Consider the following 26,449-nt stretch of genomic DNA (forward strand, 5'->3'; position numbering starts at 1 on the left):
ACGGCCAGTCTAATATACTTTTCAATAAAAAGTCACCTCTTTTTTTTGTTTTTATAGAGAAACAAATTTAAACTTTATAAAATGAATGTAAAATTATCATAGCGAACAATATGGCATATATTTCGCTCAACTCCGTAATTTATCCATTAGTTTTATCAAGTACAATTTTTGAAATTTCATCATCAAAAAGTAAGTTGATATTATAATCGGTCAGAGCAACAAATATTTTTCTTGTCCTATTCTTGAACCCTATAATACCAGTTAAGGGTTAAAATATCACTATTATTGTCTAACATCTTATTTATATTGATTTCTGAATCCTCCTTTGATCCAACCGTTGCGGTGCTGGTGTTTTTCCTAATGTATGAAATAATAACAGCTATACAACGACAGTATTGGTTATAATAATAGTTTATTAATGAATATAGTTATACATGGATATCTATATATATGGACATTTAGATTTTAATCTATAACTGCCTCAAGTTCTGTTTTATACAATCCTGACGGAAGTCGCCGATCTATATAATTCTCCACTCGTGTCTCGTATGTTGGTACAACGCCGTCTGCCGTAATCATCCCTTCCAATACTATAACGCACCTTAATACTTCATTACATCTTTGTGTAAATCTAAACTCAGGATTTAATGCACGCGTTATTATTCCGAGCAATTTGCATTTTTTTCCTTCGTCATTCACGCACATTTGGAAGTGATCTGAAACCATACAATGACATAATTATTGAATAGAAATACAACGGTTAAATATTACAAATTTATGACAAGAAATAATAAGAAACATATAAAATAGTTATTCCGGATCTAGCTAAGTGTTAAAAAATAAATACATTAGCTTTTGCTTGAATCATGTGGTTGCTATTGCTGGACTTTAGACTACAGTCATTGTTCTACTCATTTAAAAGCATTTTTGTTTTTATTGTTTACCCATACTAGATACCAACAAACGCATAGATAGGTTAGGTATAGGCCAAAGTTAGGTTTTAACGACGTTTTAAAAGCAGCGATAAATAATATAAAAATGCTAACTCATTCTTTGATGTAGAACATGGTTGATTATAGTACGTATCAGCTGATGTCTGTTGTATACTGCCGTGTCGAAGTCAGTTAGGTCTATAATATCATACAGATGATGTATTTAATTTTATTTTTAATGTAAAAGTTATATCATGTAAATAATAAATAAGAACTTCAACTTTTTTAATTAACCATTAATAATATAGACTATATTAATAATGGTTAATTGAAAAAGTATAACTTACATAGTATAACTTTAACATTAAAAATAAAATTAAATACATCATCTGTATGGTATTATAGACCTAGTTGACTATGACAGGGCAGTATACAACAGACATCAGCTGATACGTACTATATTCAACCATGTTCTACATAAAATAATGAGTAAGCATTTTTATATTATTTATCGCTGCTTTTAAAACGTCGGTTAAACCTAAGTTTGGCCTATAACTAACCTATCTATGCGTTTGTTGGTATCTAGTATGGGTAAAAATAAAAACAGAAATGCTTTTAAATGAGTAGAACAATGACTGTAGTCTAAAGTCCAGCAATAGCAACCACATGATTCAAGCAAAAGCTAATGTATTTATTTTTTAACACTTGGCTAGATCTGGAATAACTATTTTATATGTATTTTATTATTTCTTGTCATAAATTTGTAGTATTTAACGATTGTATTTCTATTCAATAATTATGTCGTATGGTTTCAGATCACTTCCAAATGTGCGTGAATGACGAAGAAAAAAATGCAAATTGCTCGGAATAATAACGCGTGCATTAAATCCTGGTTTAGATTACACAAAGATGTAATGAAGTATTAAGATGCGTTATAGTATTGGAAGGGATGATTACGGCAGACGGCGTTGTACCAACATACGACACACGAGTGGAGAATTATATAGATCGGCGACTTCCGTCAGGATTGTATAAAACAGAACTTGAGGCAGTTATAGATTAAAATCTAAATATCCATATATATAGATATCCATGTATAACTATATTCATTAATAAACTATTATTATAACCAATACTGTCGTCGTATAGCTGTTATTATTTCATACATTAGGAACAACACCAGCACCGCAACGGTTGGATCAAAGGAGTATTCAGAAATCAATATAAATAAGATGTTAGACAATAATAGTGATATTTTACCCTTAACTGGTATTATAGGGTTCAAGAATAGGACAAGAAAAATATTTGTTGCTCTGACCGATTATAATATCAACTTACTTTTTGATGATGAAATTTCAAAAATTGTACTTGATAAAACTAATGGATAAATTACGGAGTTGAGCGAAATATATGCCATATTGTTCGCTATGATAATTTTACATTCATTTTATAAAGTTTAAATTTGTTTCTCTATAAAAACAAAAAAAAAGAGGTGACTTTTTATTGAAAAGTATATTAGACTGGCCGTTAAAAATAAAAAGTTTGCTCCCACTTGAAAAATATAAAGTTGACATAAAAAAAAAGAAGATCCTGAAAGTTCTAACGCTCTATCTCTATATTAAGGGGTGCCGGTAAACTGTTTTTGTTTTTTCATATAATACGATTTTAATGATTTTTGACCTTGATTTTTACGGTATTTGTGACGATTAAAATAAAATTAATATTAAACAAATAAATTTGGAATTAGAGATACTTTTTACTCAAATATTTTCAGGTCCTAATGATGGATCATTTACCATGGTTTCAAAAAAATTTAACTTTGACTTAAGTCTGTAAAAAGTTCTCTTTCTAATGTTGATTCAGATTATAGATATTTTTCAGTAATAGTCAATTAATAAAACCCAGAAAAAACGAATGTAAAAAATTATTTTATTTCAAATAATAATGTTTACTTATCTTTTTTATTACTGTGTGTTTTCTGGAGTCCGGGAATTTTTTCCTATAATCTGATAATACCTGCATTAGAAACTGCTTTTGTCCTTAGTCTCTTGATAAGATATTTGCGTAGCCTTGTACCAAACTCATTCTGCAGTAACATTGACAATTTTTAATCCCTTAACAAAGTTTAGACTTTTCTCAAATTGTTCGTCTTAATAATTTTAAAACTGTCCAATCATACAGTAATCTGAGACATATCTTAGATATTGAAAGAGAATTTATTTTTCTCTTAAGTACTCTTTATTACTATTAAGTACCTATGTCATTTGGGACTTTACGTTTTTATGCTTATCTATGTATTTCCTAATACGCAATAACTTTCTATAAACACAAGTTATCCTAGTGCTGAACCTATTTTTCTGTTGTTTGTTACATTTACTTGAAAAAAAACACAAATAATTTGTTTAAAAAAAAAGAAAGAAGTAGTGCATGCGAGTTGCGTGAACGTTTAATGAATTAATACAAATTTAACGGTTCCTTAGACATCAATTTTTAAATGATCTATTAAATGTACTGATAAAGTATACAACATGACAAACGGTATTGATAGTACAACAAAACTATACGGTAAGCAATGGCAATTTAATAGCCTAATATTGTAAAAACGAGTTTACTGAAAACAAAAATAATAATTTACACATAACAATACCATATTCGTATGTACAAATGAGACCGTTGACCAGTTCGTATTTTTCATCTGGAATCAAAGAACAAAATAAATTATTAATAAATTCGTTAAATAAACTTAGCAATTACCATTCAATATTTAATAAAACATTAAAGTGTGGTACGCATAGCACAGATAGTCAATAATTCTAGGGGAGATTGAAGAAGTTTGGGGAATTTTAACAAAGATGTGTTATGTGTACTCATATCAAAGTCAATTTTCACTACAAAAATGACTAAATAAATCATGAAAACAATTGCATACATTTACACCGATACCTTGAAAGCTAACACAAACTAATTTAAAAAGTCAAAATATATTAAAAACACGTATAGATCAAATAGATCATGTAATGGTAAACTACCGAATTAGATTAAGCATAAACGACGTAAAAAGCATGAGGGGAAGTAGTGCACTTTCTGATGACTTCATGATGAGAGCCAAGGTCAAATTTAGCATATAGATAGAAAGATCCAAATTAATAATGATAAGTGTACACAGAAAATTAACAAAGAACTATTGAAAGAAAACCAGGCCAATGATTACAAAGAAAAATAACTGAGTAGTTAGATGCCTCAGATAATGTTACCTACGGATATAAATTACATTTGGAAAATAAATGTAAACTGCAGTCAAAAGATCCGCAGAAGTATTAGGCCATGAACTAAGGAGAAGAAGAAAATCATGACTTTTATTAACAATGAAATGAAGCTATTGTAGAAAGAGATAGAACACGTTTAAAAGAGGTACATGACCTAACATCCATCTTTTAAATACAATGATAGTTAAGTAGTAGCTCATACTGTAAGTTATATCATATTGTACTAATTTAGGAGACATATATATATAAAAATTATGAAGTGACCATTATGGATTAGTTAGTATTATTTTCAATTATTAACAATATACGAGTAAATGCAGGAAATGGTCTAAATTAACTGGAAAATCTAAACATGGTGAGATAAAATAATTCTGCCTTATTACATTAAAAGTATGGCGCCGTTTAGAGTTTAGACTGTGCTTATTTATTTTTTATTTTTGCCAAATCATATTTTCGGTAAAATTATTTTTTTTTTCCCTTAATTATAATATACTATTGTATTAACTATATAAACACTCACCGTCATTTAAATATCCAAGTATGTGGTCTAAAAACAAATTTTAAATAATTAACAAATACAATACACAATGTAGTCAAAGCAATCATAAGAGGCCAGATACACAAATAAAAAAAAGGTTGTTTAACAAAACTATGTAATGGTTGCTTGTACTATCATTAGCTTGCAACACTCTACACTGATTTTGTCTATAATTTTATTAAACCACTAGCCGAATGTTGGCTAAAACTATTACTGCTAAAAATGTACACTATTAAATACAAAAATAAAAAATGTGTAGGTTATGTATTCGAGGTTACTCAATTGGTTAAAAGTGTTTTTTTTATTAACTAAAGTTAAATTTTTGAGTCACGTTTACTTATATATTTTTGACTTAATAGTTAGCTATAATAGCTATAATAGTTTAAAAGAGGAAGTAAAGCATAATTTATTATATATTGTAACGGACCTACTTGTCTAGCTGGCTAGAGGAGTAACGGTCAGGTGAAATATGATCGTTACAATATAAAAAAATATTGTTTGGAAAACGTATATAAACATCTTCTCGTTTTGAAGGTCACAAACACATTAAAGTAGCACATGTCAGTTCAGATTAAATGTTAGTAATAAAACATAAATAGGCAATTTTATTTGTTTTGTGATTAGGGCAAAGCGTTAAATTATTTAATGAATTTGTAATAAAAATTAACACAATATAACGTATACAAATTAATACATTTTCAATGACATATTATGAAATAATGTTACAAATTGCCTAAATGACTTAAAAAAAAAGTTTTTCAGCCGAGTCGGCAACCACGAAAGAGCATTTTCATGTCTCGTTGAAGTACCGAATATATTTAGAGTAGTGGTGGAATTATAAATAATGAAATAGTATAATAACAAGCTAGTATCTAAGGTGGCTAGTAAATATATCAAGTTTCTGGCTCATAGTTTAGTGATTTCATAATATCTGGCCTTTGGCTGATATCTGACAATTCATAGGAAATATGACCTGTTAAATAACATTGAATTTATTTTTCAGTTTTAATTTGATCGTTGTGAATACAACATATCTCTTACCCCAAACTATCGCCCCTATCTCCCACCCTTATCTCCTACCCCTATCTTCCACTCCGAACCCCATATTCATCCACATCCCATCCCCATTCCTTTTTTCGTTACGCTTTTTTGGTAACTCTTTTTTGATAACACTTTTTTCGGTTATGTGCCAGAGCTAAGACATAAAAATGTCAAAAAAAATTATAATAATTTTAACTCACTGGTCTTACAAATCTGATCACAACATTCTGGAATAATAAATTATATTATCATATAATTTCGTAAAATATAAATTGTCATCGAGGTCACAGTTCTACAGTAATTATTATAGCTGAAAGTGATAAAAATCTTCTTAAATAAAAGCTTTGGTGCGAATCTGTGGGTAGGAAGTTTAATCCAGTGCAGTCCAAACTAAGCACATTTAGTAAGTGTTAAAGTGAGGTCTAGTGTGTCAAAATTTGCATCGAAGAGTTTAATTGAAATTGATATCACTTTGAATAATTAAGCCAGCTGGATTTTGGGGTAAAAGTTGGTTAAAACTATATGTGTTATAAGTTTTAATTAAGTACCAGTTTATAATTGTATACAACAATAAAATTTTAAGACTAAAAATCGTACAAAAACCTAATAAGATCAATCCAAATAGTTGTCAATAAAAATATTAGTACAACTTGATAATTATTTTTCAAAATGTATATCATGTGTATGTTAAAATGTACAAAATATTAAAACAAATCTGTACATAGTTTAATAGATAAATATGAGTCTTAAAATAAAAAATGATTCAAATATTTAGGTCATACCGTCTGGCGATGCGCATTTTATATTGTTTATAACAATGCAAATAGTAACCGCAAAAATACAGAAAACTTGTAACTTAGTCATTTTCAATCGATATCTAAAAAAAAATAATATTATGTCAAATTCAATAGTAATACATAACATATGTGTTTGCACAAAATTACAGTAAAGGTACTTTTTGCAATATTCAAGAACTATAAAATGGATAGTCCATATCTTCTTTATCTTTTTGCCTTACATTCTCAACTACATGGGGTCGGCCACCCTAATCATTCCATAGTTGATTTTCCTGGCAAAACCCCAAATTGAATATCTTTGATATTCTCTTTTCTACCATCTTTTCCCAAACCTTCATACCTAATCAGTTTTACACCTTTATAATTGTCACACTCCTGCACATCTTCATTGCCCTTAGATATTGCTTCAAGAATAGTTTCCTCCACAATTCCGGCATTTTTCCATCTATATACCAAAACCTTATTTAGGAAACCTGTCAACCACCCTTACATGGTTAATCATATAAAAAAAACCAGTACAGTGGGGTCGGGGCATAGTGGGGACGGAGCATAGTTGGGTCGGGGCATAGTGGTGACGGGATGTCACAGGTTTACAGGAATTTTTAAATCTGAAAGTGTTAAAATCACTTTCGAAAAAACGCTTCGATGCAAATCGGTAGTTAGTATTTTCAAGTCAGTACAGTCCAAACCAAGCACAGTATAAACCAGCAAAGTTAAAAAGTTTTAAATGAAGGTTCTGTATTTACAAATGAGCATCAAAGCGTTTATTTGAAAGCGATTTTATTCAATTCTATCACTTTTATTTATAATAATTCTTGTAGACCTGTGACCTCTCCGTTTCCTCATTGCTTTGATTACATTATACCAATACTCTACTGTACTAGTCCTCTCGGATAAAATCACTATTACCTACATATATTACTTATTAGTTAAATATTACTAACGTGTATAGCCAATAGCGGTCGGCTGTTGCCTGTTATTTAACAATAACCTTTTATGGAGATTTTAAAAATTGTGTTATTTTAATAAAAGCATAGGAGCAGTATCATGATGTTAAATGTTCACGAAATTTGATCTAGTCATAAAATAAAGTATTATCATTTATGACTTAATTATTAATAAAATTTATCTTAATTTGTACATAGTAATAAAATAATGAAATATTTTATACAAAATTAGAGCTACAAGTTATAAGCTAAAAAATTAAAATTAGCACGAAGCAGATTATCTAATATTAGACAATTTAAACAATCAAGCGTGAATCTCTTTAAATGAATAACAGTATAACAAAATGCAAAACATTAGTTTTCCTTTAAAAAAATTGTGTAATAAAAAATACATTTTGAGGCGGTATACTGCATAAAAAACCAACACTTAATCTGAATCCCAAAAAAACAGTCCTCGTCATAATTTGCAAGTAGTTGGACCTTATATACTCTTAGTTGACCTTCGGTAAGGTTATATAACGCAGGCTATAATTTAATATCAGTTTTCAATTTTAATCATCCAGAAAGAACTTAAGTAAAAAAAAAAAATTGAATTTGTGTAAACTTAATGTCAAAAGCGGTACTTGAGCAAAAAACTTAATAGTATCATTCTGCATAGATATACATAAAATTGTTTTAATGATTTGATCAATTTTTTTTAAAGATTTTAGGTGTTTTTGTTAAAATATACGAAATCTGCGAAAACACAGTTTCCCGGCAATTAAAAAAAAACTGTAATGCCGAATTTTTTTCCCGTTTAATATGTTATGGATACATATAAGTTCCAACTACTAGCAAATTTTCAACCCAAAAGTTATAAAATTACGGTGAAAAACCCCGAAAAACAAAAAAAACTTGTACCCCCCCTAGGGGGTGGGAAACGGGTATAGTTTAAATTTGACACAACTGACGTGTGCGGGCATACCAAATAATTATTTCTTATACATTTCAACTCGATCCGACTCTTTTTCTCGAAATTATAGCCAGTAAAAGTTCTAACTTAAAAACTCGTACGGTTTTTTTTTTGTTTTTTCAAATTTCGTCTGTGAAAAATTAAACTCTTTCAACTTTTACCTCCTTCTAAGTACAAACTAGATAAAATTTGTGATTTACAGAGTTGCTATTCGAAGGAATTGGTCTAGTATTAAAAAAGTTACAGTGTATACAGCGAAAATAAAAGCCCACATCAGAGTAAAACCAATACCTTCTCGCTTTGCATCGAAGCTAAAACAATATATTATCATCCCACTCAAGAAACAGAATATAGAAAAAAAATGTAGTGTGTGTTTTTCCGGATAATGTTCTTAAAAAATGACCATCCTAAATTTGTCCTTATCCGAAATTATTGTATATTTCGATTTCTCACACTTTAAGTAGGTCTTTTGTAAAGTAGGAGTTAAATAGTTTGCCCTCGTCGCGTCATTGGGATGAAAACAGCAAATAATTTCTAATTTCATAAATTCTATTATTTTCTAAATTCGATTGCCATTTAAGTAGCTAAAATTAATCTAACACGGAGTAAAAATTCAGAGTTTTGCATCATTTGAATATGACATTACATAAGTTTAACATTTAGATACCAAATTATTCGATTAAAAGTTATTCAAACTCTTTTTTTATTTGGATAGTTTTTAAAAATATAGATTAATATATTTCATTCTACTAACTTTTAAAATAATTATTCCAATATATATAAAAAAAATAATCGAATAATATTAAATTTAATTTTAGAGTTTAAAAGTTAGGAGGCTAGGGAAGTGCACGTAGATAAAAATAATGCTACACTCAGCCTTTTCTTCTGCCCTCAACTTGAAACTTCAATAACTTTAAAAATAATTATCCAAAACTGGTTATCGACATGTCATCAGACCGGCATAAACATATTGTATTTATAAATGCTTAGTTTTTTAAATTTATATTCAGATCAAACATATTTTGTGTTAAAAAAACTTTGAGATTTTGGAAAATTTATTGCAAAATTTTGATTTGAGTGAATATTAGGTATGTCTACTGTGAGGATTCTAAAAACTATTTTTTTTTGTAACTTAACTACTTATATTACCTGATGTGATTTGACGAGTTGTTGGATTCGTGTACGTTTTCGAAATGAACAAAACCAACTGTTGGGGCATAGACAACGATCGTACCATTTGTATAAATACAACCTAGATAATAGAGTTATGTGGTTTTTGAACATCTAAAAAACTTGAGTACAGAAAAATAATGTAACAATAAAAAATCCAACACAGCGGTGTTGTACATTATATACAAGGAGATGAATATATGAATATTTTAAAACGTTTAGTTAGTTATTTCAGTAATTTTTTAAGTATAAAAATTGAGGTGCTGTATTTACAAATAAGCATCAATGCGTTTGTTTGAATGTGGTTTTATTCAATTTTATCACTTTTATTTAAAATAATTCCTGTAGAACTGTAACCTCTCCTACCTCTCTATGCTTGGATTCCATTATGCCTATACTCTACTGTACTAGCCCTTTCGGATACAATCACTTTCAATTAAATTCTTTATTGCTATGATGGTTTATACTGTGGTATGGACTTGACTCGTTTGAAAATACCAACTACTGTTTATTCAAAGGTGATTTTATCACTTACAGATTTAAAAATACCTCTAAAACTGTAACCTCCCCGTCCCCACTATGCCCTGACCTCATCATGCTCCGTCTCCATTATTCCCTGACCCCACTGTACTGACCTTATTTGTTATTATTATTTTGAGTGTCTAAAATTAATGATAGTTGTTTAAGTTGTCCTTCAGTCTATTTCTCAAATTATCCATAAATATTTGTTCCAAACTTACATCGACCAGTCTTTTTTTTTACTGGACATTCATTATATACCTAATAAATATCGAAAAAAAATTAAAACGATAATGTGTTAGGTTTTATTTTATATAATAAAAAATAATTTCTTTGTTATATATAACCATTGTTGTATAATGGGTAACGCTGTAATATAACCTACAATGTTATTTTGTTCAATACATCCTCATTTTCCTCTGTATCAGTTAACACATGTACCCGTTGGCTGCTTTAAACTTTTTTCTAATTATTAATTAAGTATGTTGTAATAATTACTTTTGCTTAATAAAAATCATAAATACAACATGGCTCAGTCGAATGCAGGAGGATCAATTGTACCATTGGACATTAATGATGTGGGAACAGTAATTAATAATATTAAGTTATTTAAAAATAAGTTTGACCTGTACCTCAGAGCCAATGAGTTGGATGAAAAAACTGAAAACCTTAAGGTTGCAGTATTGTTGAGTGTAATAGGCGATGATGCCTTTGAATTATTGGAAACGTTGAGTGCAACTAACTCAACAGCAACTGTAGCCACAATATTTAAAGTACTACAGGGATATTATGAACCTAAATTTAATGTCATAATAGAGCAGCTCAAGTTTTTCCAAAGAAAACAAGAAGAGTTTGAGACAGTTGCCGTACATATGACTAAAATGCAAAGTAAGTCAACTTTTAAAACCAGTGGACAGCAAGACAAGTTAAGACGCAATAAGAACAATAATGGGTCTATGATTACGGATTATGATTGCAAGAATTGTGGAAGACGACATGGAAAAAGGAAACGCTTTGCCTTTGGAAAGGCGTGTGTTAAGTGTGGAAAATTAAATTATTTTTTGGTGGGATGCCAAGCTAATAAGGACACTGAACAACAACGAAAGGAGGTCAATAACATTGGTGAGGGTATGCATAATAACTATATAAGTTACAATGAACCTAAGTATAAATTGTTTGATATATTGTCTATTGAAGAAGGAAATGTTAGTGTAAAACTGAACAAATAAAGTGGACTGAAATCATTAAAATTAATAGTAATTTTCTCATTAATTTTAAAATAGACATGGGTTCAGATATTGATATAATACCTTATAGTATTTTTAAAGAAATTAATTTTGGGAAAATATTGAGTAATACTTATATTATGATTAAAGCCTATGGTGGATTTGATATAAAAAGTATGGGGACAGTTGAACTTTTATGTGAAGCTATAGATAAAAAAATCTATTAATATCAGGTTCATTATTGTAGATGATAGTCAAAGTAAATGTGTACCTATTCTAGGATTAATTACATGTACTAAGTTTGGTTTTATTAATAGGTCTAAGATAGAAAGCGTTGAATCCAATAATTGTTTGAATGTACTTGTAAATGAATATAAAGATGTGTTTAATGGACTGGGTTGTTTTCCGGGAGAATAAAGGATAAGAATTAAGGAAAACAGTGAACCGAGGTTAAATCCTACTAGGCGTGTCCCAGAATCCATTAAGAGTGAATTAAAAAGTACTTCGTATCAAATGTGTCATATGGGCGTGATATTTGAAGTGGAAAGGACCCATGGATGGTCGAGTAATATAGTTATTGTTGAAAAACCAAATAAATATTTGCGTGTGTGCTTAGATCCCACTGAATTGAATAAAGTAGTAATAAGAGGTCAAGTTTTAATCCCCACTCTTGAAGAGTTAAGAACGAATTTATACAATAAGAAATGGTTTACGTTGTTTGATTTGAAGACTGGATTTTAGCAAATCAAATTAGATGAATAGTCGAGTTACTTGTGCACCTTTAGTACACCATTTGGTTATTACAGGTTTACAAAAATACCCTTTGGGTTGTCGTGTGCACCTGAGGAATTTAAAAAAAAAAACAAAGGGTATTTTGGTGACATTAAAAATGTGTACATCTACTTTAATGATTTGCTTATTTATAGCAACACAGGATGAAAAACTGCATGATGGAGTAGTAGTACAGGTATTAGAAAGGGCAAAAAAATTAAATATAAAATTTAATAGTGATAAGATAAAATATTTGATTATGAAAACCTCATTTTTTGTTATAAAACATATCCTTTCGTCGGCTAATATGTAACGTAAAACGTCTTAGACCAAATTAACATTTTAACCTGGAATTTCGATGAAATTTATTCTTTACACTAGAAATTTTTTTGTTTTAATATTACTCTCCGACTCCTACAAAAACATTAGCTCAAATGATTCGGATTTAATATGTAAACAACATTTATTAAAAATTGTATGTATAATTCATATATAATAAAAAATACAAAAAGAAACACATTATTGCAAAATAAACAAAAATGTTTAACTAACTAACAAAGGAATTCTCAAGTTTAAGATATAACGTTTTCTAGGATAATTTGATAGTATTATGTTTGAAGTATAGCTCACACAATGGCGCACGCTTTTATAATCGCATGAAATAGAACTGTTGTTTTATACAAAGTATTTTTTGTTTCTTAATTCATCTACCATTTTTGTTATAAGGATGAAAATATACTCAGAAATAATAAACACTTTATAAGGATAAGTTAATCTGTTTAATAATAATAAAATAAGCACTTAAATAGACAATGGTTGACCGTAATAACGAACTGTATTATAGATAAACACAAACTGACCGACTGACAATTATACATAGTAAAAGCCTAGCTTATATACTAATATGCAAATTAAGTAAATGTAACAAACAACAGAAAAATAGGTTCAGCACTATGATAACTTGTGTTCATAGAAAGTTAATGCGTATTAGGAAATACATAGATAAGCATAAAAACGTAAAGTCCCAAATGACATAGGTACTTAATAGTAATAAATATAATATAATATAAACAACCCTGAGCTTAGTACACCAACCATTGCTTTATATAGGTCGGAATATTGAGCCGTAGATAAGAAAACTGAATATAGAACGAGTGTAGCGGAGATGAGAATGCTAAGGTGGACGAGTGGAGTGACTAGGTTGGATAGAATATGAAATGAATACATAAGGGGAGTCAAGGAGATGAACCACTTGTGGGGAAAATGAAAGACAATAGGTTGAGATTGTTCAGTCATGTTATGAGAAGGGATAAGGCAGAGGCAGAGGCAGTAAGAGGTGTTATACCAGTTAAGGGTTAAAATATCACTATTATTGTCTAACATCTTATTTATATTGATTTCTAAATCCTCCTTTGATCCAACTGTTGCGGTGCTGGTGTTTTTCCTAATGTATGAAATAATAACAGCTAAACGACGACAGTATTGGTTATAATAATGGTTTATTATTGAATATACTTATATATTGACATCGAAACATTTAAATTTTAATCTATAACTCTCCTAAGTTCTGTGTTATACAATCCTGACGGAAGTCGCCGATCTACATAATACTCCACTCGTGTCTTGTTGGTTGGTACAACGCCGTCTGCCGTAATCTTCCCTTCCAATACTATAACGCATCTTAATATTTCATTACATCTTTGTCTAAATCCAAACCCAGGATTTAATGCACGCGTTATTATTCCGAGCAATTTGCATTTTTTTTCTTCGTCATTCACGCACATTTGGAAGTGATCTGAAACCATACGACATAATTATTGAATAGAAATACAATCGATAAATACTACAAATTTATGACAAGAAATAATAAAATACATATAAAATAGTTATTCCGGATCTACCTAAGTGTTAAAAAATAAATACATTAGCTTTTGCTTGAATCATGTGGTTGCTATTGCTGGACTTTAGACTACAGTCATTGTTCTACTCATTTAAAAGCATTTTGTTTTTATTGTTTACCCATACTAGATACCAACAAACGCATAGATAGGTTAGTTATAGGCCAAACTTAGGTTTTAACGACGTTTTAAAAGCAGCGATAAATAATATAAAAATGCTTACTCATTCTTTGATGTAGAACATAGTTGAATATAGTACGTATCAGCTGATGTCTGTTGTATACTGCCCTGTCATAGTCAACTAGGTCTATAATATCATACAGATGATGTATTTAATTTTATTTTTAATGTTAAAGTTATACTATGTAAATTATAAATAAGAATTTTCAACTTTTTCAATTGACCATTATTAATATAGTCTTATTTAAGCACATTGTACAACTGTAATATTCACTCAAATACTACCTAAATAACTGTTCTGGAGAAAACTGTTATACATACTACTTAAATCAGTTGTTGGCTCTTGTCCTGTAATAAAGTATAGTATAGTCCGTTCTTGGGTTATTATTGAATCAAAAGCTATAATCAAAACATTAAATCCCCATTAAAATGTGTCATTTTATGTAAAATTACACTGCCTAACATAAAATATCACAAAAAAACGTCATTAATAAACATAGTTACTATTAATTATAAGTTATGCGGACGATAATTTTTTACCTGTTGCCCTGTCCTGGTGTGCCAATGACGCAGTAGCTAAAAAAGAGATTCGATTTTATAATGCTACTGTTAAAAGGTGCCACATATATTTAAGTAATCGACAAAAGCCACTATAATCAAAAATTTAATTAAAAAATGAAACTTTTATGTACATTTTGTGTTTAAGCAAATTTTGTTTTGATATAAATTTACCAGCTTGTAATATTAATTGATTAACAATAAAACCGGTAAATTAAAAAAAAAAAAAACAATTTAAAAGTACATCTTTAGTATATTAACATGTAGAATTACGGATATCCTCTAAATAGTTTGTTAGTTATAAATGTGTAGTGTTAATGAAATGTAATAAAAGTCAAATACACGTTAGAACTAGAAAACATACACGATAACACTTGATATTCGATGCATAATTTAAGTAAAAATAAGATCAGATAAAGAGAATATCATGCATCGGCAAGTCGTATCATCTTATACAATTTAGCATCGATCATATTATATATTACTAATAGTAATATAATTTGTATTATTATTAAACATTGTGATTTTGTTTATATACATGTATACATATTAGGTATAGCTTGAGAGAGAAACTGAAAAGGTATTGATATCACGAAAACTAATTAATTTTTTCAATCTTGTATGCAGATTTGTGAGGGATTTTCATTCCAACATACCTAATAGTAATAACTTACAATCAAATTACATATATACATAGATACATATATATACATATATATATATGTTATTACTAACAACATTTTAAAGAATACTGTCTAATACAGGGTGTCTCACAAAGATTAGAAAAATGAGAGAACTCTTGTTCTAGTGAATAGTTTTAAGATTTTTTTTAAAATTAATTTATACTCATTTGCACTATAAAATAAACACGAAATTTAAAGTAGGAGGTGCAGTGTGGTAGGCCCAGTTAATTTCTTTGTAAGTTTATGATATCACCTAATCGTAAAAAACAATTGTTAATTACCTGGCGGAAAAATCAAAGCCTGAATATTCTCTGAAAAAAAAAACACAAAAAATTTGTTTGTTAAAAAAAAAAGTAGTGCATGCCAGTTGCGTGAACGTTTAATGAATCAATAAAAATGTAACGGTTTCTTAGACATCATTTTGAATTGAACGATTAAATGTACTGATTAAATGTACAACATGGCCAGCGGTATTGATAGTACAATAAAACTATTCGGTGTGCAATGACAAATTAATAGCCTAATATTATTAAAACGAGTGTACATAAAACAAAAATAATAATTTACACATAACAATACCATATGAGTATGCACGAATGACACCGTTGACCAGTTGGTATTTTTGATCTGGAATCAAAGAACAAAAACAAATTATTAATGAATACATATTGTACTAATTTAAGAAACATAAATATAACTATTATGATGTGATCATTATGGATTAGATAGTACTATTTTCAATTATTGACAATATAAATGCAGGAAATTGGGTAAAATAACAGGAAAATCTAAACATGGTAAGATAGAATTCTGCCTGATTACATTAAAAGTATGGCGCCTTTTATAGTTTAAGTTATGCCTATTTTTTGTTTTTTTTTGCCAAATTTCATATTTCCTGCAAAATTATTTTTTCCTCTTAATTATAATATACTATATTATTAACTATACAAACACTTACCGTCATTTAAATGTCTTAGTCTGTGGTCTAAAAACAAATTTTACATAATTAACAAATACAATATACAATGTAGTCAAAGCAATCATAAGAGGCTAGATACACAAAAAAAAACTGGTTCGTGTCGCGGGACACGCGTTTGGAACGCAGTCCCTTCCCTATGCAGGTTTGGCATAATTAGTCAGTAACTTGCTAGGCTCTTATTCCCTCTACCCACCCTTCTCTTTAACTTTTATTACTAATGCAATAAATAACTATAATTATAAATTTATTTGCAATATATATATTTATTTATTTGTTTTTAAAAGTAGTAGGAATAAGATATTAAAAATGTATGTCGACCGATCTCAAGTAAATTTCACGACGAATCCAAATCTGTTTTCATATTAACTATCAGATTAGTGGTTGAACCTGTGCGATGGAACAAAAAATGTATCGTATATTGACTAAAATGACTTTTACTCATAGACAAAATGATTTAATTTAAAAATAATACTTCAAGGTATTATACAAATTAACCGGTAATTTATTTAAGCCAATTTTTTCCTAAATATTGCCTATACAAAACTCCTTAAAAATGGTCTGTATGGAGCCCCCTTGACTAAAGTTAAATTTTTAAGTCACGTTTACTTTAAAAATGTTTGACTTTGCTAAAATAGTTTAAGTAAGGAAGTAAAGAGTATTTTTATTATATATACATGTCAGTTCAAATTAAATTTTAGTAAAAAAATATAAATAGGCAGTTATTTACAGGCAATTTAATTTGTTTTGTGATCAGGACAAAGCGTTAAATTATTCAATGAATTTGTAACAAAAATAGTTCTACAAAAATTAACACAATAGGTATAACGACACAAATGAATAGTTTTTCAATTGCATATTATGAAATAACGTTACAAATTGCCTAAATGACTTTAAAAAAAAAAATAGTAATTTTAACTCACTGGTGTTACATATCTGATCACGGCATTCTGGAATAATAAATTATATTACCATAAATTCGTAAAATATCAAATTGTCAGCTAGGTCACAGTTCTACAGTAGTTATTATAGCTGAAAGTGATAAAAATCCTCTCAAATAAATGCTTTGGTGCGAATCTGTGGGTAGTAAGTTTATGATAGTGCAGTCCAAACTAAGCACATCTAGATAGTGTTAAAGTGTGGTCTAGTGTGCCAACATTTTTTATCGAAGCGTTTAATCAAAATTGATATAGTTAGAGATAAATATAAGTCTTATCAATTTCAGTTCCGCAACGATACTAAACAAATTTAATAAAAAAATGATTCAAATATTTAGGTCATACCGTCTTTCGTTGCGCATTTTACATTGTTTATAACAATGCAAATAGTAACAGCAAAAAAACAGAAAACTTGTAGCTTAGTCATTTTCAATCGATATCTAAAAAAAAAAAAACAATATAATGTCAAATTCAATAGTAATACACATGAAATATGTGTTTGCGCAAAATCACAGTTATGATACTTTTTGGAATATTCTAGAACTATAACATGGATAATCCATATCTTCTTCTTCTTTATCTTTGCCTTACACTCCCAATTACATGGGGTCGGCCACCCTAGTCCTTCCATAGTTGATTTTCCTGGCATAAACCCAAATTGATTCTTCGATATTTTCTTTTCTACAATCTATTACCGAACCTTCATATTATGACTAATCAGTTTTATACCTCTATAATTTTCACACTCCTGCACATCTTCCTTGCCCTTAAATATTGGTACCAGAATACTTTTCCTCCACAATTCCGGCATTTTTTCATCTATCTACCAAAACCTTATTAAGGAAACCTGTCAACCACCCTAACATGGATAATCATTCAAAAAATATTAATATATTATCATCCCACTCAAGGAACAGAATATAGAAAAAAAAATGTAGTGTTTGATTCCGGATAATGTTCTTAAAAAATGTCCATCCTAAATTTGTCCTTATACAAAATTATTGTATATATAAATTTTTCACACTTTAGGTAGGTCTTTTGTAAAAGAGGAGTTAAGTAATTTGCCCACGTCATTGATATGAAAACAGCAAATAATTTCTATTTTTTATTAAAGGACTTCATAAATTCTATTATTCTAATATTTTCTAAATTCCATTGCAATGTAAGTAGCCCAAATTAATCCAACACGGAGTACAAATTTAGAGTAGTTTATCATACGAATAAGACATTACATAAGTCTAATATTTAGATACCAAATTATTCGAGTAGAAGTTAATCAAATTATTTTTTATTCGAATAGTTTTTAAAAATATAGATTAATATATTTCATTCGACTAACTTTTGAAATAATTATTCGAATAAATATATAAAAAAAATAATCGAATAATATTAAATTTAATTGTAGAGTTTAAAAGTTAGAAGGCAAAGTGATTGGACGTAGATAAAAATAATACTACACTCCGCCTATTCTTCTGCCATTAACTTGAATATGGCCCACGCTTTTCCTTTTTAGTAAAAAATTTAAGATGTTTATCATTATTTAAAATTGTAGTTAGTTTTCGGTTGTTTTCAAAGTAATTGACATTTTAAAAAAAATGCGCTAGTTGATTGGTATATTGTTCTTGTAGTAAAATTATTTTTTACTTTTGACATTTTTATGTCTTTGCTATGGCACACACACGGAAAAACGACACCGACACCGGTTATCATAACGACACTGGTTATCATAACGAAAAATAACAGCTGATTAGGGGTAAGAGATTAGGGTTGGGGTGAGAAGGGGGGTTGAGAGATAGGGGGTAAGAGATGAGGGTTGGGGTGGGAATGGGGGTGAGAATAGGGATGAGGGATAGGGGTAAGAGATAGGGTTGAGAGATAAGGGTGTGAGATAGGGGGTGAGCTTTAGGAGTAAGATTTGGGGTGGAAACGGGGCTGGGGGCATATATGTTGTATTCACGACGTTTAAAATAGAAATGAATAATAAATTTAATAATTTAAGGGGCCAAATTCTCTATGAATTGTTTTTGGCCAGATATTATAAAAACACTAAAATATTAGCCAGAAACTTGATATATTTACTAGCCACCTTAGATACATAAAAATGTATGCCGTGGTGTTGTGTACTTGTACGCAAGCTGTTAAAATATAACATGTAATACCTATGTGAAAACCTTGAATATACCTTGCTAACCATTCAATTTATAAACCGTTTTTAAGACATTTTAGCGTACCCCTACTAATTTTTAATCCAACCATACTATTATTCGAACTTTTAAAAAAGTGGAGTTAATCGGTTTAGCATCTGAGCGCCTCAAATATAGAAACATAATTTTTTAATTAAAAATAATTATTCGATTAAATTTAGAAAGATTTATTCGATATATATCCAATTTTTTCATTCGAATAAAAAAATAATATGAATAATTATTTAAAAAAATATTATATAAATAGTTTGTAAGTGCTTTTTTCAAGAAATAATGTTTGGAAATATTATTACATAGAATTCTAATATATTCTACACTTAGGAAATATATAAAACCAGTATATTATATAGAAATATTTTATTTTATTCGATTAGTTTTAAAAATAGTTATTTAAATTATTTTTCATTCGAATAAATTGTAAAATGGTTTTTTTTTATAAATTTGTATGCGAGTAACTATATTAAATTAATTTGTTAGTTCCACCCAGACCGGCATAAACATATTGTATTTATAAATGCATAGTTTTTTCATTTTTGGATCAGACATTTTTTGTGTTAAAAGAACTTGGAGATTTTGTAGAATCTGATTGCAAAATTTTGATTTGAGATAATATATGGTATGTCTACTGTGATGATTGTAAAAACTATTATTTTTTTATAGCTTAACTACTCATATTACCTGTTATGATATGACAAATTGTTGGATTCGTGTACGTTACTGAAATGAACAAAATCAAGTGTTGGTGCAATAACAATGATCGTACCTTCTGTATAAATACAACGTAGTTATAAGCGAGTCGCATAAAAAACCGAAAACAAATCGGCAGAACCGTATTTTTGCCAAAAAATAAATTACCAGAAACACAAACTAACAGAACTGTATTTCCACCGAACTACAAATAACAGACCAGTATTGTGGCCGACAAATATTTAAGTCGAAAATAAATCGGCCAAAAATATTTTAGCCGATCCGTATTTTAGCCGACACTTATTTTAGTCGAAAATAAATCGTAAACATTGTTTTTAATTCAATGAACACTATTTATGTAAGTTGTAAGAGACTGATAGCCATTACTTAACAATCGATTGTGGGCGGCGGACTCTGTTACAGAAATTCTATATAATAATAACTATAAAAGATAGGCTTACTTGCCTTATTAGTTTGTATCCACTGGCAACCAACATCTAGTCGGACGATTAAACAATTAATCCCTCTTAATTCATAAAAAAGGGCTTTTTGGTTAGATTATCTAAAAATAATAGATCTCACGAGCTCAAGTACTACAGAAGGTCAATCACGCATGTGCTCGGAGAGCAAAGTTCGTTACAGTATAGCCAATATTTTACATTATGATATAATAATTATCGATTTAATTGTCATACTACATAATATAATACATGATTTTTAATGAAAATATCTTAATAAATATTTAATAAAATCCTCTATTTCTGTATCAACTATTGAGTAGAAATTTCATGATTGATTTTGTATCAAACCAAGAGCTAGAGTGGAGATCACAGTAATAGAAGTTACAGAACATTTTTTTTTATAGTTAGTGTTGACTTTTAATGATAATATTCAACTGAACAAAACTATAAAAATAAAAATAAGGGCCATAACATGTGTATTGGACATAAATGGGGGTTCTCCGCCTCAAGTTATTTATTGCAAAAAAAAACAAGCGAAGAAAATGATTTCCAAATGTGACTTCTTTATTGAAAACATGCAGTTTTTAAAAATAAATGTTGCTGTATTAAATTCTGCTCAAACCACTAGACCGGTATTTAAGGCTACCATGACTAGATTAAGGTCTTAAATAATGGCATTCCAGTTTAATGTATATATCTATTCAGTTTTCGATTATAATATCTTTGCAGATAATAAAGTATTGTTAAAAAGATAAAAATCATATTAAAGTTGCCAAAAATGCCTAATGCCATATAATGATAGTGTTACATTAATATTAAGATCAATAAAATATAACCTCCGAACTAAAACGCTAAAATCTTGGAACTTTGAGCACCGAGAGTGAATTTTTAAATTCATTAGTCTTCGAAGATATTAACTTTGATGACCGACTCGGCAAAGCGGGCGACCGCGTTCCACGCATCAGAACTTGCAATCATGTTGGCGACCAGTGTCTCCGGGACAACTTCGCCGACGACGTCCTGGAGGTCCCGCCTTTGGGACTCCCAGGCCGAACACTCCACTAGTGTGTGATAGGCACTGTCCACCATGCCTTCACAGTGTGAGCATGCTGGACTGGGTGCTTTGCCGATCCTGTGGGTGAATTCGTTGAAGCACCCATGCCCAGACAGCAACTGGGTTAGGCGGTAGCCCATCATCCCGTGCTTCCGTCCAACCCATTTCCGGAGGTCAGTGACGAGCGTTCTCGTCCACTCACCTCCTGTTGCTGTCCGAAGTCTGTCCTCCCACTTGCCGAGGGTAGCAGTCCTAAGGGGGGAGATATAACCTACTAGTAAGATTAAATATAAAAAAAATGAATTAATTAAAAAGAAAAAAAAAAAGATTAATTCAAATAATCAACATGGCGCATTGAAGGGTTAAATTGGTGTACTAAAATGTATTTCATGTGATTATAAATATATATAATCACATTTGTTCTGCTAAAGTATTAAGTCCTAATATCTTTGATATATTTTCTCTCAATTGTATTTTATAATAAGAAAACGGCTTTTTAGGCGTTTCACACTATTTTATTAGCTTTATGTAGCTTTATGGGGTTAAACAATTTTGACAATTTATCAGAGAGATTGTTAAAAGATACTATTTTTCCTATAAGAGCATATTTGGGAGGTTAGAAATTATATTCAGGTTTGAACATGTTTTAAATTTACTTTACCAAATTTTATAGAATACTAAGACATAATTTAGACATAAACGCCTATGCAAAACTCAATTATTAATCTAAAGATTTGCAATTTAATACATAGTTTTTACATTCTTTAAACAAAAGTTTAAAAAATTATTTTTATAAATATTATATTTATAGTTTATTAAAAATTTAATTATTCAAAAAATGAAAACGAAAACCATTATTTGTTTTTCAATCTCGAATAATTTGTTTACCGACTACCCAGCAACCCATTAGTAAACATTACCCACTACCATTAAACTAAATTATTTTTTTTTAGTTATTAGATTTCCAAAATTAGTGCGTACATGTATAGTTATTATATGTTTAGTATCTGGCTATTCGTTAAACTTTCAAGGTTCTCAATTGGCCAATAATCATTAAACCTATCATGTTAATCATATCGTTGAGTATACTCCAAGTATTTTTTTCCAAATTTTAACTGCGAAGAAGTGAATTTTTGAAACTATTACCCCCCCCCCCCCCCAAAGTAGAAGCAATTGGTCCAGTATTAACGTTTTTCACCAACTCAACGAAAGTGTCTTTTATAAATATCACATACATTTAATTTCTGTAAATAAATATTATTTCTTGTTCACATTGGTTTTATAATGATGTATCATTTTGTATCTGAACAGTCTGGAAGATCTTAAAAAAAAATCCATAAGAATTTTGATTTTTAAGCTTTTACTTGCTATAACTTCAAGAAAAGAGGTCAGGTCGATTAGAAATGTATAACATATAATTTGTTGGTGTGCCCCACCCCTGTAAGTATGTTCACTATATTAGTTTTATTTATGCTAAAAAAAAAAAACATCCCATCAACATATAAATATTATTCTGACCGACCACATGATCTGATTATCGATTATTTTGTGTATAGTTCAAAACTAAATACGAAGCAAAATATAAACCTGTACAGTAAGAGCGTACCAAAAATAATTTTTTTACATTTAAATAATAATATAAACCTAATGCGCCATTACAAACGCTTGGATATAGTAACGGTAAGAAGTAAAGATAGCAAATCATTTTCTTTTTTTTTTTGGTAGGATGGGAAGGGGGATAGTACATAAAACGAAAATATGTCACCGAAGTCACACATTATGTCAAAATTGTCCGGTTATTCGTTCGAGTCTTGCTAAAAACCAACAAATACGAATATACCTTCTACGAAAAAGAAATATCATAAAACTGTAAAAATTGTTTTCGATTGTTCCGTAAGTTGTAATAAAAATTCAGTCGATACTAAATATTGTAGTGCGCAGTTATACATTTGTGAAAAATATTAGGGCTCATAAACAATGTCGTTTGTTCGTAGATACCCGTTTTGATTTTTTTTGTTGAAAATTAACAAATATAAGCTTAAAAAAATGTTTTTGTTCCAAATCTGTGTTATTGCACTATGCGGTATTCGCTATTGCCAAACAATGATTACATTGCAAGCTATTCAAGACTTGCAACAAACCGAGTCCACATTTATGGAGTTGGTATTTTTGAATGGTACGTGCTATACTGACCCAACGATAAACTGTGTTGGTATACCAACTATTGCGGTAGATTATGAAACATACGGTGTAATTGCACCTTTTAGGGTTACCGAAAATCTAAGGAGTAACATTTTATTCACTCAAACTTCGCCGACAGCCAGTAATGAGCCTATAGACAGTTATATGGCCTATGTAATGGTGATGAATACTAACACTGTCGTTGGCAAATCATTGTACAACGTGGTGGAGGACTGTGTAAAATGTGGTCATTACGTCGACGCATTTACTCGAATTATGAACGTGATCGAAAGTGTAGGCATTTCGTTGCTGTGGAGATTCTGTGAGATAACAAAAATAATATTAGAGAAGTCGCAAAGAGTCGATATGAAAACTCACTATGAAATGGTGGACCGTTTAATAACTCACATGGAAAACAAGTTTAAATCGTATTGCATAGCGACTGAATCGTTGCGTCAAATAAAAGACGCCGTCAACGTAGTAAAGGTTAAAGAAAATTATGCAAAAGGACGAAAACATTTCTTCATAAATACATGCATTGAGTATAGTCAACGATATGGTAACATGATGAACTTGGTGACTACAGTCCAATCAACGGACTTGGCAAGTTTAACGAATGGCCACAGTTCCACGCATGAACAAAAATATACCTTAGAACTTGCAATGCATTACTTTGAAAAGGAAACGGACAATGAATCAATCGGTGGTGACGAATTCAACGTACTGGATCAACTCAGAAGTAATGAAAGAAATAGACAATAATTATAATATTTACTGGTGGCATCAGTTTATACCAAAATCGACAAACACATTTTCCAACTAATGTCTTAAAAGAATGATACAATTTGGGATTTTCAATTTTATTTAATATTATTGAATACAATATATTTGACTTAAAAATTTCCTAAGATTATTGCCGAAAATCCCATAAATGTTACCTAATAATAACATTTTTTAAATATATAAGCAATTTAAAAAAATACCACAATTTCTTTATAATATTTCAAAATTATTTTTATTATTATTTTATTGTAATAGTTGTTCGTTTAAAAGTGGTTTCCATCAGTTCATTTACTGAGTAATTGGATCTGTAATGAATATTCTTCTAATTATTATAATATTTAAACTTTTGATTAAAGAATATTAAAACTATGTAATGCATTATAAATCTTTAGATAAAAATTGTGTTGGCATGTATAAACAGTTTTAAAATACATTGGGTATAAAATAATAAATTCTTCGTTATTTATAAATTATGCTATTTGTAGCTAATGATATCAAAGTAAGTTATTCGGGATAACATTCTAACTTTCAACTAAATAAAAATTGGCCAACTCATCACACACAACCTAGCAACTTACTAGTACTACCGCTAAACTTCAACATCTATATATTATATATTTTGTATTATTATGTATACTATTATGTAATTTCTTAATTAATAGTTTCCTGGTCCAGATTTATTTTCTACATTTATCCTATATGAATGTCGTTATTCAAACTTTCCCAGACCAATTTTTATTTAATTTCTTTAAAAAATATTTGTCGTCGTTAAATGATTTGTTGTTTTTTTTTACATTTACATTTACTTAGTTCTGGCACATTTACCGAAAAAAGTTTTTCAGCCGAGTCTGCAACCACGAAAGAGCATTTTCATGTCCCGTTGAAGTACCGAATATGATATAATAATCGTAGCATATATAGTGAAAACGATAGTTAGCAAACAAAATGAGAGAATAAAGACTGAGATGGTACCTATGGCCATGTTATTATTATTCATTTGTCTACAAAATTATAGACTAATAAAAATAAAAAATAATTTCAATAATTAACAAACATAATTTCAAAGATTTTAAAATAAATCTTGGGTCGTTATATAAATGTTTGGCTGTACAATATTTACAAAGACAAGCTACGATTATTATATCATTAGTGTGCAATAACTGATAACAGTGGCGTCCGCAGTGGAGGCAATAAAATATGATTTTTTTATCGTAAGTCACTCAATACCTATATAATAGTAGGATTTAATAAGAAATGTAATTTGTTTTTTTTTTCATAATGTTTTTATAAAGTGTAATCTCAATTTTTCACGGTTTTTATTTTTTATTTTTACCCCACTCCCAACTTTGTTTTTTGGTAGCGACTTTTGAACCTTAAATGGGGACACACACGTTTTGATATCTTTTGAGAATAATGTACTTAAAATTTCGACGCATTTCCATTTAAGTTTCAATGGTTGCCATCATAAGAACTGAGTTGGGAGGGGGGTAAAAATAAAAAATAAATGTGAAGAATTGAGACCACATTGTATCAAAACAATAGAAAAAATAATGATAAGTGAAATGTGTAAATTATGTTCCTAAATAATTTGATCGAATAATTATTATCTACAACTAGCTGAAGAGGCTGGCCGGTGATATAGCAAGTAGGGTAAACAGCAAAACCAACCGTACTATTTAAAATTCGT

At 29.4% G+C, this 26,449-nt stretch overlaps 3 long non-coding RNA genes across 3 annotated transcripts in view; all 3 read right to left on the reverse strand.

The window, feature by feature from the left end:
• LOC126839507 (uncharacterized) overlaps positions 1 to 9,718 on the reverse strand; it is a 54,093-nt gene extending 44,375 nt beyond the window's left edge. The window contains exon 1 of the long non-coding RNA XR_007685902.1: positions 9,623 to 9,718. This is a non-coding gene — a long non-coding RNA (uncharacterized LOC126839507). The remainder of the gene's footprint in view (positions 1 to 9,622) is intronic.
• The window catches only part of LOC126839508 (uncharacterized), a 61,548-nt gene extending 46,690 nt beyond the window's left edge, over positions 1 to 14,858 (reverse strand). The window contains exons 1-3 of the long non-coding RNA XR_007685903.1: positions 14,778 to 14,858; positions 14,559 to 14,636; positions 14,281 to 14,364 (exon numbers count right to left, since the gene is read on the reverse strand). This is a non-coding gene — a long non-coding RNA (uncharacterized LOC126839508). The remainder of the gene's footprint in view (positions 1 to 14,280; positions 14,365 to 14,558; positions 14,637 to 14,777) is intronic.
• A 1,199-nt stretch (positions 14,859 to 16,057) lies between these two features.
• On the reverse strand, positions 16,058 to 17,834 carry LOC126839532 (uncharacterized). The gene is made up of 4 exons (XR_007685915.1): positions 17,738 to 17,834; positions 17,378 to 17,404; positions 16,437 to 16,463; positions 16,058 to 16,105 (listed from the first exon to the last, which is right to left on the reverse strand). It is a non-coding gene; the product is annotated as an uncharacterized LOC126839532 (long non-coding RNA).
• Positions 17,835 to 26,449: the final 8,615 nt, after the last annotated feature.

The sequence above is a fragment of the Adelges cooleyi genome, unplaced genomic scaffold (genome assembly GCF_023614345.1).
Source record: "Adelges cooleyi isolate 19-005CV unplaced genomic scaffold, UGA_ACOO_1.1 ACOO_flye_CR_arks_rails_tigmint_CR_PRNA_306, whole genome shotgun sequence".
NCBI classification, from domain to species: Eukaryota; Metazoa; Arthropoda; class Insecta; order Hemiptera; family Adelgidae; genus Adelges; species Adelges cooleyi.